The following is a 19,267-nucleotide window of genomic DNA, read 5'->3' on the forward strand; positions in this document are numbered from 1 at the left end:
GCGGAATACACCAGAATGTAATCGATGTAGACCACTACACCGCGACCAAGCATGTCCCGAAACACCTCGTTCACAAAGGACTGGAAGACGGATGGAGCATTCATCAAACCGTATGGCATCTCCAGATATTTGTAATGCCCTGTGGTTGTGCTGAATGCTGTCTTCCACTCGTCCCCCTCTCGGACACGCACCAGGTTGTACGCACTCCGGAGATCTAATTTTGTGAAGAAGCGCGCCCCATGCATTGACTCGATTACAGATGGAATGAGGGGTAGAGGATAACTATAACAAATTGTCCCCTTGTTAAGTGCTCAGTAATCAATGCAAGGGCGCAGACCTCCGTCTTTCTTCTTCACAAAAAATAAACTCGAGGAGGCGGGCGAAGTGGAGGGATGTATGAACCCCTGGCACAGGGACTCGGAGACGTATGTCTCCATAGCCTCCATTTAAGCCTGGGACAGGGGATATATATGACTCCTGGGAGGCACAGCGTCTACCCGGAGGTTTATCGGGCAATCCCCCGCCCCGTTGAGGTGGTAATTTGGTCGCCTGTTCACTTCTCCTGCTGACTCCATGTTGTGGTGTGTGATTCTGTGATGTGTGATTTGAAGGAGTCAGGAGCAGGAGGGCAAATCACAGAATAAAAGGATGAACACAGTAGTACGCAGCAATGCGTCAAACACTTCAGTGCGGAAAACAGGCGCACTGGAAAAAAACGAAGCACACGGGTGAAAATAACCCGGCGATACAACATAACAAAGAGCTCCACCGAGCTAATCCAACCTCCACAATAAACAATCACACACAAAGACAAGGGGGCAGAGGGAACACTTATACAGGTACTGATGAGGGGATATGAACCAGGTGTGTGTAATAAACAAGACAAAACAAATGGAATGATGAGATGAGTGGCTAGAAGGCCGGTTATGACGAACATCGAAGCCTGCCCAAACAAGGAGAGGAGGCAGCCTCGGAGGAAGTCGTGACACTAATACAATTTCTCAGAGAAAGAGATTTTGTTTAACAAGTAATAAAAACTATTATCAAAAAGTTATTGACATCCCTAAATATTCTTAAAATAAAATCTAACAAAATAAAATGTGCATTAACATTCTTCGTTTTTAAGTTCATCTCAGTTTAAGGAACTGTTTTGTGGCCTTTCATGGCTTCCTGTTTCACTGGGGTATAAAAATGAGCAGGGCCGGACAACTGCATTCGGGGCCCCGGGGCACCGACCTCCAAAAAAAAAAGAACAACAAAACGTCCAACTTCCTGTATTTAAACACATTTTGCCATGGGACAGAAGAATGTGCAGTTTTATAATGATCTTCTACACATTTTGTCATGAGTCTGAGAGAAAATATTGCAGTTTTAAAACACATTTCCTGCAATTCTACAAAAAAAATTTGGGGGGGGCAGAGAGAAAGATTTCCTGTTTTATAGCTCATCTCATGCTACTCTTTACATTTTGCCATGAGGATGAGAGAAAATATTGCAGTTTTAAAGCTAATTTCCTGCAATTCTACACATTTTGCCAATGCTTATGACATGTTCATATGCTATCTGGAGGGCCCCCAACCCCCCCAAAATAGGAAAAAAACATTTTGTGTAATTTGGTTGGGGGCCCCGTTTGGTAACCCGGCCCTAAAAATGAGGAAACACGCATATCAAATCCATTTGTCATCCATCACCATGGGGAAAGGCAAAGAACTCACTAACGTAAAAAGACAAATGGTTGTTGACCTTCAGAAATCAGGCATTGGGTAAAAAAAAAAAAAACTTTTTCTATACCACTTACCAATAATAGGGCAATAATTCAAAAGTTTAAAACCACTGGAACAGTGGTAAACTTGTCTGGTAGAGGACGCAAGTGTATCTTGTCCCAGTGAGGAAGGAGGTTCGGGAGACAAAGAAAAATCCAAGTGCCACAGTTGAAGAATTGGTCGCATCTTGGGGTTACCAAGTCTCCAAATCTACAATTAGACGCCACCTCCATGCCAATAGGCTCTTTGGAAGGGTTAGCAGAAAAAAGCTTTTACTGTAAGCAACTAACAAATGTAAATGCCTGGAGTTTGCTAAATGGCATTGGCACTTGAATTGGAACCGGGTGCTATGGTCAGATGAGACAAAAATAGAGGTCTTTGGCCATGCAAACCAGCAGTGGGTTTGGCGTCAAAAGAAGGATGCATATGCAGAAATAACCTTATATCTACTTTAAAATATGGTGGTGGATCTATGATGTTCTGGGGCTGTTTTGCTACCACTCGTCCTAGGGCCCTTGTTAAGTTTAACATCATGAACTCCTCCAAGTACGAGGACATTTTAACCAAAAACCTGGTTAAAGTGGATCTTCCAGCAAGACAATGACCCCAAGCACACAACAAATCCACAAAGAAATGGTAAATTGACCACAAAATGTACATTTTGCAATGACAATGTCTCTGGACTTGAACCCCATTGACAGCTTGGCCGCATAGTTCAGATGTAACATACTAAACGTACATTTTTGCCCCTCCAATTTGTATGATATATTACGTTTCTATGGTTACAAAGGACAGTAGGTTACTTAAGACAAAAACAAAAGTAGGGAGATGGGTCAGGAAGGATGGATGGGCGCATAACGCGAACATCTAGCAACCCAAAGGTTGCGTGTTTGAATCACATCATGGACAACTGCATTTGAGCTAATTAGCAACTTTCAAGTTTCAACTTGACATGAAAGTTGCTAATGAGCTAAAATGCTAAAGTTGTCTGTGATGTGATTCGACACGCAACCTTTGGGTTGCTAGATGTTTGCGTTATGCGCCCATCCATCCTCCCTGACCCATCTCCCTACTTTCGTTTTTGTCTTTGTCTTCATAATGACCTTTTTATATTATTTCCCTTGAAAGAACAACTAGTGGGTTTTGAGTGTGTCTCCTCTATTTGAAGAGTTGGTCCGCCTGCTCTTCAGTCGACAGAGACATTCTGAGAGCAGGTTCAGACACAATAGTGTCTTTTGAAAACTGCGTCATATATTCCGAAGTCATTAGCGATTAGTTAATGTATATAAAGCCTATTTTGGCAAGTTAACCAAGTGTTTGATGGCTTAGCTAGCCATGTCAATGATGAGCTAACTATCGCGGACAGCCAGCGCACTGTAATGTAACGCTAGCAAGTGATTTATTTGTAATCAAAGTGTTCTTTAATGAAATATTAATAAGTGAATGTTTACTTTCTTAAAATATTTATGTAAGAAGGGTTGTACAGTGCATTCAGAAAGTATTCAGACCCCTTGACTTTTTCCACATTTTGTTACGTTACAGCCTCATTCTAAAATGGATTACATTATTATTATTTATTTTTTATCAATCTACACACAATACCACATAATGACAAAGCAAAAACAGGTTTTTAGAAATGTATGCACATTTATTGAAAAATAAAAATGGAAATACATTTACATAAGTTTTCAGACCTTTTACTCAGTACTTTGTTGAAGCACCTTTGGCAGCGATTAACGCCTCGAGTCTTCTTGGGTATGACGCTACAAGCTTGGCACACCTGTATTTGGGGAGTTTCTCCCATTCTTCTCTGCAGAGCCTCTCAAGCTCAAAGAGTTCAATCTTGGTTTAATCAGACCAGAGAATCTTGTTTCTCATGGTCTGAGAGTCCTTTAGGTGCCTTTTGGCAAACTCCAAGCGGGCTGTCGTGCATTTTACTGAGGAGTGACTTCTGCCTGGCTACTCTACCATAAATGCTTGATTGGTGGAGTGCTGCAGAGATGGTTGTCCTTCTGGAAGGTTCTCCCATCTCCACAGAGGAACTCTGGAACTCTGTCAGAGGGACCATCAGGTTCTTGGTCACCTCCCTGACCAAGGCCCTTCTTCCCCGATTTCTCAGTTTGGCTGGTTTCAAAATTCTTCCATTTAAGAATGATGGAGGCCACTTTGTTCTTGTGGACATTCAATGCTTCAGACATTTTTTGGTACCCTTCCCCAGATCTGTCCCTCGGCACAATCCTGTCTCGGATCTCTACGGACAATTCCTTCGACCTCATGGCTTGGCTTTTGCTCTGACATGCACTGTCAACTGTGGGACCTTATATAGACAGGTGTTTGCCTTTCCAAATCATGTCCAATCAATTGAATTTACCACAGGTGGACTCCAATCAATTTGTAGAAACATCTCTAGGATGATCAATGGAAACAGGATGCACCTGAGCTCAATTTCGAGTCTCATTGCAAAGGGCCTGAATACTTATGTAAATAAGGTATTTCTTTTTTTCGCTTTGTCATTATGGGGTATTGTGTATAGATTGTTGAGGAAAAAAATGTATTTAATCCATTTTAGAATAAGGCTGTAATGTAACAAAATGTGGAAAAGGGGAAGAGGTCTGAATAATTTCTGAATGCGCTGTACTTGTACTCTGTATTTATGGATTGATGTCACTTCACATTGAGGGAATGTATCATTACTATTGCTCCTATCTAAAATATATCCTGTGTTCTATCCAACCAGTGAACATGTCAATGCCTGTTATCACTGTTTGATATCTTTTACTGCAGGTATGTTTTACTGTATTTTTGTTATTTTCTAAACCCAACGCATTTACACTGAGTGTATTAAACATTAGGAACACCTGCTCTTTCCATGACATAGATTGACCAGGTGAATCCAGGTGGAAGCTATGATCCCTTCAATCAGTGTAGGTGAAGGGGAGGAGACAGGTTAAAGAAGGATTTTTAAGCCTTAAGACAATTGAGACATGAATTGTGTATGTGTGCCATTCAGAGGGTGAATGGATAAGACAAAATATTTAAGTGCCTTTGAACGGGGCATGGTAGTAGGAGCCAGGCGCACCAGTTTGAGTGTGTGAAGAACTGCAACGCTGCTGGGTTTTTCACGCTCAACAGTTTCCTGTGTTTATCAAGAATGGTCCACCACCCAATAGACATCCAGCCAACTTGACACAACTGTGGGAAGCATTGGAGTCAACATGGGCCAGCATCCCCGTAGAACCCTTTCGACACCTTATAGAGTCCATGCCCCAACGAATTGAGGCTGTTCTGAGGGCAAAAGTAGGGTGGACCTCAATATTAAGAAGGCGTTCCTAATGTTTGGTATACTCAGTGTATACTATATGATCACTTTGTGCATTGGGTCTGAGAGAGACATTCTGAGAGCAGCGAACGACATTGTGCTTAGCATACTTATGGCAGTCAAGCATTGCATTCCGCCAAGAGTCGTTCACAATCTAGTCTGGTAGCGGCCACAACTAGTCTAGACCTCGTTTAAAATATATCAAGAAATAATCATATTTCTTTCTATGCCTAGCAAACAGCAAATGTACATTGTTTAAAGCATAGGTTTACAAGTCTCAGTCACAAATGACACCGCCAATAAGCCCCCTATGGTGAACAACGTGAACGCGAGGCTTAAATCATGACTCAAATTTCAGTTCATCGTTCGCCGGTAGGTGGTTCTGTGTGGTCTGGGCATGACTGACTCAATGAACGAAATTAGTCGAAAGATTTGTTCTTTTGACTGAACGAGTCGAAAAGATCAGAATCAGTAAAAAGAGCCGAACTTCCCATCACTATTAGCCACAACAAATTGGAATTCGTAATATATCATACATATTGGCAATTCATAACATATAATATGAATTGGAGGACGTAACATATCATGTGAAATGAATGATGGACATCCACAAATTAATGCATATCATATGAAACGTAACATATCATACTAAATGGAGGGGATCAAATTTAAATGTACTGTGTTACGTCGACTGCTGAGTCCAGGTTGCCATTGAAAACCTGTGGTTTAAATTGAAGAGGGCAGTCTATAAACACAGACCCCGAAGGATATCAAGGATCTGGATAGATTCTGAATGGAGGAATGGTCTAAGATCCCGCCCAATGTGTTCTCCAATCTCATAAAACATTCTAGAAAAATGCTCAGTGCCGTTATCCTCGCAATTTTTAGGGTGCACAAAGTATTGAAAACAGGGGTGCCAATAATTTTGATACCTATCTTTTTGAGAGAAAAAAACAATTACTCCTTAAACAAAATATATTTCCCAGAGCAATTGTATTAGTGTAAAAAAACAAATTTTCTTCATTTTTTTTGCATACAATATGGCTCAGTATTTGTATTATTTATTTTATACAGTCTTTTTTGCTCATCTTTATCAAGGGCGCCAATCATTTTGGAGGTGACTGTACCGTGGGACACATATCCACTGAATGTAGCCTTCAGGCTTACTACCATATTGAATTTCACAATCCTATGACATTTGTTTTTACTGCCTAACTTGAGGGTGTGCCTGCACATAATCAACTAACAAATCAATTTAATTTGTCACATAGACATGTTTAGCAGATGTTATAGCGGGTGTAGCGAAATGCTTGTGCTTCTATCTCCGACAGTGCAGTAACATCTAACAAGTAATATCTAACAATTTCACAACATATACCTAATACACACAAAACTAGTAAGGAATGGAATTTAAGAAAATATACATATATGGACTAGCAATGACAGAGCGGCATGGAGTAAGATACAGTAGAATATTATAGAATAGAATACAGTATATACATATGAGATGAGTAGTGCAAGATATGTAAACATTATTAAAGTGACTAGTGTTCCATTTTTTTAAGTGGCCAGTGATTTCAATAGGCAGCAGCAGCCGCTAATGTGCTAGTGATGGCTATTTAACAGTCTGATGGCCTTGAGATAGAAGCTGTTTTTGTGTCTTGGAGGGCGGGTAGTTTGCCCCCGATATTGCGTTCGGCAGACCGCACCACGGTGCTCTTGCTGTAGCAGGTGGTGATACAGCCCGACAGGATGCTCTCAATTGTGCATCTGTAAAAGTTTGTGAGGGTTTTAGGTGCCAAGCCGAATTTCTTCAGCCTCCTGAGGTTGAAGAGGCCTTCTTCACCACACTGTCTGCGTGGGTGGACCATTTCAGTTTGTCGGTGATGTGTACGCCAAGGAACTTGAAGCTTTCCACCTTGTCCTCTGCGGTCCCGTCGATGTGGATAGGGGGGTGCACCCTCTGCTGTTTCCTGTTTCAGAAATCTCTTCCCTGATAGGCCTATTTCAATTATGCCATCATACATGTCAAATGATGAGACTACAGTATATGATGAGAATGTATCTGTACAATACATATGTTTTATTGGCATATCTTTTATTCTTATGTCAACCGAAATTGAAAAGAGGGGCTCAAATGACACCCAAGCAGTAATGAGTTTCTCACATGGTGAATAAGGATGTGGTTTCCGTTTCTCCTTGGTTTCACCTTGGGAAGTATAATTGCAGGGGATAACATGATACTGTGAAGAAATGAATCATGAATCATTACCTGCTGGCCGGGACTGAGGGGGTTAGGGCCAATGTTGGCTAATCTATAAAGCGCAATAGCAGGCTACTGTATGTGTGTTTTACAGGAAAAGTGAGATGTGAGTGTTAGGCCTGTAATTATATCCTCTGTTGTGTTCCTGTCCAATGTCGGTGGGGACGGCCATTTAGGGAATGCACTAATGTCATTAGCAGACAGCGGAACTAGATTTTCTATTTCTGTTGGTGCAGTTGAGGCCTTCGCTCTGGTTTCAGACATTGATTTAATTTCGCTGTGCTTGGATGACAGGGGGTCGAATTGATGGATAAAATATGTCCAGTCTTCCTGAAGGAGGGAGATTCAGTCAGCCAAGCTATTACCCTCTTTATTAAAAGCTTTGTTAAGATGAGTGCCAGTAGTCCACTTGTCTGAAAAATCTTGGCCAGATTCTGTCCAAAAGCATTTTCACATTGCATTTTAATACTGACCTGGATAGCCCTCCATAAAATTCTGCTATAGGGCTAGATTATTTGGTTTCACTCCACATCTCAAAGTAGTGGGGGACATTATCCAACACCAATATCTATTCAAATGAAAGTCATTCATAACATTTGATCTGCTTGAAAAAAAACTTTAAGGTTGAAACCACAACATTTGGACATGAATTTGGACATGGATTAAGGAAGTGAAGAGGTGCCAGATTTTGCAAAGCAACATAATCATAAAGTATATCAAGTACTAAGAAAACAAGCTCCACCGATCATAGCACTCATATGGAAAGCATAGTAAGAAATGTTGCACATATTCTTACAGCATCCAGCATCCAAATCCAAGCAGCAGCCAATGACCATCAGAGGGAGACATTTCCCTTTTTCAGATCCAACATCTAAAACAGTCACCCTGCCCTGAAATCCAAGGCTACAGGGAACATGATAACTGTGTAGCAGTGGAGGCTGGAACGGCTCATAATAATGGCCAGAACAGAGCAAATGGAATGGCATCAAAAACCTGGAAACCATTTTTTTGATGTATTTGATACCATTCCACTGATTCCGCTCCAGTCATTACCACGAGCCCGTTCTCCCCAATTAAGGCGCTACCAACCTCCTGTGCTGTGTAGATAACGCTGCAAAACAAAGTGCTAGAATATCCTCTTAAAATTCTGATCCTAAATGCTTGAGCGATGTTTACAAAAAGGAACAACATCATTGTGTATCAGGGTCAGTAGACAAACTATAAGAGCTCATTGTACATAAAATAATATCTGAAATAAGTATTGAATTGCTTGATCCTTCTCTCCTAAATCAGATACATAAGATGTAGAGGTACACTCAGAGAAGATGTGAAGGGAGGCACATGTGGACTGACAAGAATCGACGGTCAAACAACAAACAGGTGAAACTAGAATTCACTAGTGAGGGCTGACTGTGGCTTGAGGTTGGCCACATTGGGTGAACCATATGCTGGCTGCTCAATTGGTTTATATCAGTCAAAATTCAATTTATTTCCAGGACGGAAGCCAACAGAAAAGTAAGCAGTTTATATCAAAGCTTATTAATTGAATGCATCAAGCCCGTTTGGGAGCAAATAGGTTTCTTTGTTCAGTGATACCATTAAGGTTTACCACTGGAGTGACTCAGGACTTCTTTCGATCACTGTGATGATTGAAAACCTGAGAAATTCAATGTTAGCCACAGTCACTTCAGCAGATGTGCTCACTGCTTTGACCTCTCATAACCACGGCAAGGACTATGACTGCAAACACATGATGCAATCTGAACATACTGATTTCAGCTCAAAGGCATAGCCAGGATTTACGATGGAAGGTCCGACTTTTTGAAACCAACACTTTGATCTACTAATAACCCCCAAAACTGGTGGGTGCTAGACATTTGTGTTGGACGGGGTGAGTTACCCCATGTAATGCAAAGAACTAAACACCTTATAAACTGTACACCATAAATGCAAAGCATTACGTATCAACATTATTATCAATTAGAAAACCCTCAGATTTTTTAAAATGCCATTTTCATCAATTGATATATAATTCCTTGAGGGTTTTTAAAGAACACTACACTGGCGCTATCATTCTTTCTATTGACTTAATAACCATTACATGCTATAGGTATGAATTCGTATTCTTGTCTCCTCCTTTAATCGAAGCCTAGATAAAGACAATCCTCTGTTGCAGGACATAAACAAACAACTTGAAACATGTCTGCATGCTCAGACCGCCAGTGACAGATAAGAACGATGTTTAGGATTGGACCAGTCTGACTGGGGACGTCCTCTGACTCTCAGCTGGCCAGGACAAAGACAGAAACTCAATTAGCTCACGACGCACATCACCGGAGAGATTGACCAGCTATGAGCTCATGTGCTAGACTAGAGAAAGAGCCCCAGCCCCAGCAATTCTCTGCTTACTAATATTTTCTGAGGAGTGAGGACACAACTGGACTGGAGGTGAGCACAGGGTCTTGGGGGGCCACATCTATATCTACCACCCATAACTCCTCATTGAAAATTCTCCCCAAACCCTGTGCAGATCATGAGATTTGACCTTGGGGCTAGCCTCTGTAATAGACGCAGACCAGGGATCAAATAGTATTTTGAGCATTTGCTTGAGCCTGCCTGGAGTGCCAGATTGGAGGGGTTTGCAGTTTTGAGACTATTCTATTGGTTCCATTGTGCCAGCTTAAGTATTTGAAAGATTTCAAAAACTATTTGAATCCAGGTCTGAAAAGATGTGCGTTTAGCAGTGGTCTTGAGTCTGGGCAATGAGTTGTGTGACTGTGACAAGAGCAAAGCCCATGCCCTTTCTACCAAGGTCAACATTCATTCAATGCATCTATCCCGCAGTAATGACCCATCAGAAAGTCAAGTATATGGCAGCGGGCCAATCAATAGCAATACTAATCAACATGTTCATGCTCATCGTTTTAACTGATGAGCTAGAGAAAAGCATGTACACAGTCATTTCCAAGCACATAAAATAGGGCTAATTGCCTCATACTAGTATGTATTTTTGTCCAAACAAAAACTACAACTGTGGAATCTGAAAGTCTGTTATAGAGTCATATGGATCATACTCATCATGCACACCGATCTGCTTAGCTATAACCCAATATTCCACAGAGAGTATAGAAAACATCAATGTGAGAATATAAATACATTTCAAAGTTCAAATGAATCTGTCATAAAGACTCTGAAAGCTGTCGCGATCACTCTGTTTCCAAAAATAAAACAGTAATGAGAAGAATTACTAAAGACTCTATACAAGATCCAATTAACTAAAAGGCTGCAAATCAAGCAATAACTCAATTGATGAAAGTTATTATTGATTATAATGTTCTTAGTTTGCATTGCCAATATACAGAATTGCTACATCATACTGTCGAGTCCAGATTTTTGTGTGCATAATTAATCAAAGCAAATCAAATTGTATTTGTCACATGCACTGAATACAACAGGTGTAGACTTTACTGTGAAATGCTTACTTACAAGGCCTTTCTCAACAATCCAGAATTAAAAAGTAAGAAAACTACCAAAATAAAAAAAGGAAATAGTAACACAATAACATAACAATAACGAGGCTATATACAAGGAGTACCGGTACCGAGTCAATGTGCGGGGGTACGAGGTAGTTGAGGTAATTGAGGTAATATGTACATGTAGGTAGGGTTAAAAGTGACTAGGCAATCAGGATAGATAATAAACAGAGTAGCAGCAGCGTATGTCAAGAGTGTGAAAGAGTGTGAAAATGTGTCTATGTGTGTGTGTGTGTGTGTGTGTGTGTGTTTATGTGTGGCGTCAATATGCATGTGTGTGTGTTTTCTGTGTGCGAGCAGATGTAGTGTGTGTGTATGTGTGTGTGTGTTGGAGTGTCAGTGTAGTATGTGTGAGTGTGTGGGTAGAGTCCAGTGAGTGTGCATAGAGTCAGTGCAAGAGAGTCAGTGCAAGAGAGTCAGTGCAAAAAAAAAGTGGGTCAATGCAAATAGCCATTTGATTAGCTGTTCAGCAGTCTAATGGCTTAGGAAAGAAGCTGTTCAGGAGCCTTTTGGTCCCAGACTTGCTGTGCGGTTGCAGCGAGAACAGTCTATGACTTGGGTGGCTGGAGTCTTTGACAGTTTTTAGGGTCTTCCTCTGACACCACCTGGTATAGAGGTCCAGTGATGTACTGGGCCGTACACACTACCCTCTGTAGCGCCTTACGGTCGGATGCCAAGTTGTTGCCATACCAAGTGGTGATGCAGCCAGTCAAGATGCTCTCAATGGTGCAGCTATATAACTTTTTGAGGATCTGAGGGCCCATGCCAAATCTTTTCTGCTTCCTGAGGGGGAAGAGGCACTGTCGTGCCCTCTTCACGACTGTGTTGGTGTGTTTGGACTATGACAGGTCCTTAGTGATGTAGTCCACAATCAGCTCCTTTGTCTTGCTGACGTTAAGGGAGAGGTTGTTGTCCTGGCACCACACTGCCAGGTCACTGACCTCCTCCCTATAGGCTGTCTCATTTTCGTTGGTTATCAGGCCTACCACCGTAGTGTCGTCGGCAAACTTAATGATGGTGTTGGAGTCATGTGCGGCGACGCAGTCGTGGGTGAAGCACGCACACCTGAGGGTGTTGAGGATCAGCGTGCCAGATGTGTTGTTGCCTACCCTCACCACCTGGGGGCGGCCCGTCAGGAAGTCCAGGATCCAGTTGCAGAGGGAGGTGTTCAATCACAGGGTCCTTAGCTTAGTGATGAGCTTGGATCATTCATCAAAACAGTTCTACTTTCAGATGGAGTACAGTACCTCTTTTTGGGTCCCCCCCCCAAAATAAAAAATAAAGCACTAACAAGCTTCATCTCACTATCTAGCAACATACTAGTAATAAGGATAGGCCTACCTCAAACTGCGACACAATTCAACAACCATAACATTGTCACGTGACCATTTCATACACCTGAGAACGAGACAGACACAGTGATGTTTCTGGTTCCATTAATGTTTGGCATTTGAGTTACTGCATAGTGGATTTAGGCCCAATGTGTTGTGGCCATGGAGCTAATTTAATTAATTAACATTCATCCGATGCAACCAGTATAAGCACATCACAATGAGGGGGTGTGTCCAGTAAACACAGATACATGATTTCTGAATATATAATTCAAATATGCAAGCATGCTGTTGTGTTGTGGAACTGCTTTCTGTGGCCTCTTTATGTGATAGCGTTGCAATTTAAATCAACATTTTGTTAGTCAGAGTAAGGGGATGTTTTTCTTTTTTAACAATTTCTTTGCTTGATGCACATAGATGAACCACAGGTAGATTCATTTAGTAACATAATAATCAATTATTCTCATTACGTAATCCAATTAGCCTCAGAGATTACAACAACCGAATGCAATGTTCCATGTTAATCAGTCAACAATAAATCTAATATAACATCTCCTTAGGGGTTAGCTAACCTAGCTGCAACTACAAATTCAGTTGAAGAATTCCTCTGGGGATGACTGGGACATTAGAAAGTGAACAGAGGACACATCATGCAACAGCAGATCTATTTTGATGTCTTCATCATCATCATCAGGCCACTTACATGAAATGCCAGCTTCAAACATATACTGTTATGTCATTATACTGTTATTATGTTATATGTTCCAGTAACCCGTAAGTCTCTTCCTTCTGAGTTTCTCCTAGCCAATTTGCCCCTGCTTCTGCTTGCTCTTTGGGTTACTGTAGAACAGCTGATGTAAAATAGGTTTCATTGATAGATGATCTGTATTGTAGCCTACTCATAGGCATTGTCTGTGTTCAACACCATAAGCAATAACTGCTCTGCCTCCGCCTGGCATTTTCTCTTAATTGACCACTTCTCAAGTTTCATGCTTGCTTGGTCACAGCAACAGCACTTCCTGGTCACTGATTTTGACAACTAGGCTATAAAATACCTGTTATTATGTTATATTAAGGGGTGTGTTGTAAAGTAAAATTGGCATGCTATCTATGTAATCTATGTAATCATAATTTCCCTATACATAAAGAGAGGCTCCCTAAATTCATCCAACAAATAGAAAATCTTATTAGTCCAGAGGGTCAAAATGCCACTGCCAAAGCAATCCCAACGCTGAGCCACTCCTACATCTATCTCTACCCTGCCTTGTCAAGGAGAAAGAGAGAAAGAGGCTTAAAAAGAGCCCAGCTTAGTCTTTGTATTGTTCATTGTTGTAAATGATCGGTCAAACACAGCATGCATCACCGACCACTGGAAAATTATTTGTCAAGACCCATGTGAAAAAAAGAGCACTAAACGCCCTGAGGACACAATTTCAATCAATGTCTCCTTGTCCTTCCACCAAAGCAAATTAGAATGTGCCCATGCAATGGGTTGTAAATGTGACCATTTACTGACTGAAGGATCAGGGACAGTGCCAGATCAGGGAAAGGTATAGTTGTAGCATCCATTCAGTAGAGGATCCTAGGCCTAGACATACATAGACACTGGGCTTGGTCTCTCATACTGTATATGGCAATAAACCAATGAAGTATAATACAATGAGTACCTCTGTCTTTGAAAGAGAAGCGCATTTATATAATTCCTGGAGTTTTCAGTTATCCAATTTTACGACTAGGTTACCTATAATTAAAACAGTACGCTTACATAATATGAATACAGGAAATATAATAAGGACGATCACATCTAAATACACTGATAAAACTGGAGTCTATATAAAAATAATGTATGTTTAAAACCAATTCCTATAGCTAAGCAAAACATGTCAATAGAACATCAAATGTAGGTAATACATCTCTAAATTGTGTGTTACCACCATGAGCTGATACTAAGTAACAACAGTGTTAACAAGCTTGATGACAGTGTATCAACTCCTACACATGCGACCTACTGCCTATGGGAAAAGTCCTTATGGACCCAAGAGTAGAGCACAGCTGAGCTTTCATCTCAAAAACATTACAGTAACATTGAAGTAACATTTGTTGATGTGGAGAACTGACGTTCAACATTTTGGCTTGGTTTGGCTCCTAGTGCATGTTCTATAGTGTACATTTTCACCACAGAAAAATCACCAGAAACTAAGCTATGACTGGAATAAAAAGAAAAAAATGGGGTAACACTCTAGCAAATACGTTTTTGCATCATGGTGTTTTTCCAATTATACTAAAAGAAAACGCACTGACAGCAAGAGTAGAAAATTTAGAAGATTTATAATGTATCCATAAGCAACCCAAGACACAAGCTTAACTAAATCATATGATGTAATAAGGGCCTAAATCAAATAGTGTCATGTATCAAATTAGATTTATTGGTCTGGTCCTTCTCAAAAGCGATGGATGCTGATGAAAATGATTGCGCCAATGCAAGGAGGAGAGCCAGGTAAACCAGCTGCTAACATCACTTCCTGTGGGAGGTGGAGGGAGCCAATCACTAGGGATTAGCACTTGGGATAGCGTTTAAAGGGTTAGATGTCATCCCAGGGCTACAAATAGGGTAATGAGGTCAAAAGAGCAGATCCACAGATCAATGTTTTTATGCCTAAAACATCCATGCCTCTTTACTTATAGGATGCACCTACTTCCTACAGTTGACTGATGGATGTTTTGTCAGTGGTAACCTTTTCACCGAAAAGGGTCAACTGAGGTGCCTCACCTCACCTGAACCTCGAACCTTGACCGTGCAACTCTTTGGTCATAAGAGCAGGCTACCCTCAGTTCCCTGATGGTGGTTTCACACATTTGTTTCCGCCAGAGAATCGTTGTCAAATTATGGAAAGGATTGGGGCAATTCTCCAGATCACTTTACACTTCTTGGCTTTCATGACAGATAATAGGCCTCCTGTAGCTCAGTTGGTAGAGCATGGCGCTTGCAATGCCAGGGTTGTGGGTTCGATTCCCACGGGGGGCCAGTATGAAAAATGAATGCACTCACTAACTGTAAGTCGCTCTGGATAAGACCGTCTGCTAAATGACTAAAATATAAATGAAGGCTCAACATCCCCAATTTTGCTGACCTTAGTAGCCTGGAGTTTTGAAACATTTGAAATTATATCTGCTAGCTTTCATACACAAAGGTTCTGGGTATATACTATTTCCCAAAGTATAGAAGCGGTTTGTTCAGGAAATACAGTAAATTTTTCATTGTGGAAAATAACACATTAATAGCTCTTCAGAGATAGATGAGAGGGGTTGAGGGTAGCAGAAGGACGGGACAAAAAATAAAAAAGATAACTATTGTAAAATATACTGTGTCCGTGAAATGTATAAGCTGGAAGTAGAAGCATTTACATTTTACATTTTTAGTCATTTAGCAGACGCTCTTATCCAGAGCGACTTACAGGAGCAATTAGGGTTAAGTGCCTTGCTCAAGGGCACAGCGACAGATTTTTCACCTAGTCGGCTCGGGGATTAGAACCAGCGACCTCTCGGTTACTGGCACAACGCTCTTAACCACTAAGCTACCTGCCGCCCCAGAAGCCTAAGTGTTGTTGTCCATTAGTTTACTCCAATTAGGGGAGGGGTGGTAGGGTTAGGGGAAAATAATAAATAATACAAAATTAAAATATATATTTTTTAACACATTAATAGGCTATGTGTACACAGGTAACTAAGTGTACACAAGAGAGAACACAGTGATCCTAGCAAACATGATGAGTCAGTCGATCTGAATCATATATTACATGACCACAAATGTGACAGAGCTGGACTGCGTGATAAATCAAAAAGTGTTGATCTTTAGGCCTCCTGTGAATTCACTGCTTTCATGACGTGTATGGAAATATACAGATATCAGATTTTGGGGAGTTTTAATAGAAATACAATTTTAGCCTTCATAAAACCATGTAACGTTGTGTTAAAATAATATTGATTTCCAGCAGGCATTTTGCATGGGCTTCTCCTTCTGTACACCTCCTCTGCATGTGCACAAACTCTCCAACCAGCCACCATTTCAAAACACTGATGGCCATTACAGGAGCATTGATCGCCAATTTCCTTTGTTTGATTACCCCAGCAGGAACCATGTATACTGAACAGAAATGTAAACGCAACATGTAAAGTGTTGGTCCCATGTTTCATGGGCTGAAATAAAAGATCCCAGAATTTTTCCATACGCACAAAAAGCTAATTTCTCTCAAATTATGTGCACACATTTGTTTACATCCCTGTTAGTGAACATTTTTCCTTTGCCAAGATAATCCATCCACCTGACAGGTGTGGCATATCAAGAAGCTGAATAAACAGCATGATCATTACACAGATGCACTTTGTGCTGGGGGAAATAAAAGGCCACTAAAATGTGCAGTTTTGTCACACAACACAATTCCACAGATGTCTCAAGTTTTGAGGGAGCGTGCAATTGGCATGCTGACTGCAGGAATGTTCACCAGAGCTGTTGTTCATTTCTCTACCATAAGCCGCCTCCAACGTCGTTTTAGAGAATTTGGCAGTACGTCCAACCGGTCTCACAACCGCAGACCACATGTAACCATGCCAGCCCAGGACCTCCACATCCGGCTTCTTCACCCGTGGGATCGTCAGAGACCAGCCACCCAGACAGCTGATGAAATTTAGGAGTATTTCTGTCTGTAATAAAACCCTTTTGAGGGGAAAAACTAATTCTGATTGGCTGGGCCTGGCTCTGAAGTGGGTGGGCCTATGCCCTCCCAGGCCCACCCATGGCTGCGCCCCTGCCCAGTCATGTGAAATCCATAGATTAGGGCCTAATTTATTTATTTCAATTGACAGATTTCCTTATATGAACTGTAACTCAGTAAAATCATTGACATTGTTGCATGTTGAGTTAATATTTTTGTTCAGTATATCAGTTATTGATCACTTGGGGCAGCCATATTGTCCAAGGTATCATTACAATAATTAGAACATGACTGTTAAATGTTCAAATATCCAACTCTACAAATGCTCTTGATTTAAAGCAGAATCCCTGTATAGATAAGTTATATAAATAGATTCCTTTTCATTTAAAAGCTATTATTAATGCTGTGGCTGTAATGTGTTTGAAATTTGCATTATTTTATTATAATTTGAAATAGTTACTATCTGCATTTGGAAGATACTTTTTACCTGTATGAAATTCCATTTAACTTACAGGTTGGATATTATTAGTAGGCCCACTTCACTGAATTATGAATGATTACATGACAAATAATGACAGTCAAACTCAATCAAAAGACATTGTTGTTCCATCAAAAACATGTTGTAGTTCCATCTCTCCACTGTTTTCCAAGTAACAGTCATGTCCTCTTACGGATGGCCCTCACCTAACCTTTTTGTTGTGACCATCAGTGGCCCATCCTATCCATAGACCTACTATCCATTTTTAAAAATTCTAATTTACTGCCCTGTCTTTAGTTATGCGTTTTAGGACGCATTTGCTATAAGAACGGTGGGTTGATTCAGTTGTTTAACTGGCTGTATTTTCTGATCAGAAAACAAACATGCAGTGTTTGCTCAGAGACTGGAGCACCTGCCGCACACCTGCCCTCAGACTTGCACGTGGCGCGAGGCTTTTGTTCCGACAAAGGGGCTGGTGTAGAATCCATTCAATGCGCACGTCTAGCCTGCCGGACGCTGTATTCAGCACCTATGCAATTAGGACTAGGGCCTGCAAAATAACGGACTATTGACTCTCGAAATCTAGGTTAGGCCTACTCAACTTGATAAACAACACATCATTTCATAGGCCTAAGAAACGTGGGGACATTGGTTCAAAACAGGGTAGTGTATAGGGCCATTTCTGTTGCAATCTGCACATTTTTATGACACTGCAATAGGCCATATAGCCCACTTATCGTTACTCCAGCTCCTTAAAATCATTTGGGTGTGATTTATTGCGAGTTTAGTTCACAGATATCACCTGCGGACTGAAAACGATATAAAGGCAGAGTGGTAAATTATGTAGAGCATTACTAAATGCCTACTGCTGCCACTGTGAAAAAGGACCAAAAAACATTTACACAACTATGACAATTTAAGTATTTCATTAATCATTTTACCAACTCTCCCAAGGGTGATTACTTAACACATTAATTCCATACTCTCAAAAGAGAATTAAATCAGTCTAGCTATATAGGCTTTATCCTGCTGATGGGGGTTTCCTCCCTCGATTCAAAGTAGTCTTACTGTAATTACACTTTTAAAGAGAGATGCTAAACTGAGTTTTATATGAACAGTTTATATGTGCTCTAAATTATGATAAATACATTTGTTGTTCTAACAATACTTCTACACAATGGTCTATATTTGAACAACCTTTCTGCTTTAGAGCTCTGGCCACACTGCAATTTACAAACTCTTGAGCCATGAGTTAGACTATAAATATAGTCTGGTTGGGGGGAGAGTGTTAGTACAGTTGGGCAGTGGGATTGTGAATGGGATTATAATATTATGATATATAGCTGTATGCATTTTACACACGGAGGCCATGTGCCATGCCATGCATATCACGATCTGAAAGGACAATGTATTTATACTGTATGCCAGCAGCATGTCTGTTGTCTTATAATATGTTACTGTTATAAATACTCTCTGAATTCCATTCAAATCCCCAAACTCTCCAAACGAACCAAATTGCATATGCGTTTTAGTCCGTTTTAGTCTAGAAATATGCTATCTGAATTTGCTGTGAATATTAAGTCATAGGACTTAACGTCTTAGTAATGTTTTTGGAACTAACATACTGTATTTGCATAAGCAGAAAGAGATTTGGAATTGAGATTTGAAATGTTGTGCACATTTATTCGAATTGACATTAGTCACATAAATCTCTTCATATCATCTTGACTATGAACTGAAAAAGATGCCCTGAGAATTGATGCCCTCAATTAGAACATGTTTGTTTCAGTCACCATAACTAAGCTAAGATAAAACGTTCAGCCTCAAACCAGCTTTACGCACGTTTATGCACGGTCATTCATAAATCA

General features: G+C 40.6%; 1 protein-coding gene across 2 annotated transcripts in view; it reads right to left on the reverse strand.

The window, feature by feature from the left end:
• ret (ret proto-oncogene receptor tyrosine kinase) overlaps nt 1-19,267 on the reverse strand; it is a 36,242-nt gene that overhangs the window by 16,441 nt on the left and 534 nt on the right. The window lies entirely within an intron of this gene.

The sequence above is a fragment of the Coregonus clupeaformis genome, chromosome 37 (genome assembly GCF_020615455.1).
Source record: "Coregonus clupeaformis isolate EN_2021a chromosome 37, ASM2061545v1, whole genome shotgun sequence".
Lineage (NCBI taxonomy): Eukaryota > Metazoa > Chordata > Actinopteri > Salmoniformes > Salmonidae > Coregonus > Coregonus clupeaformis.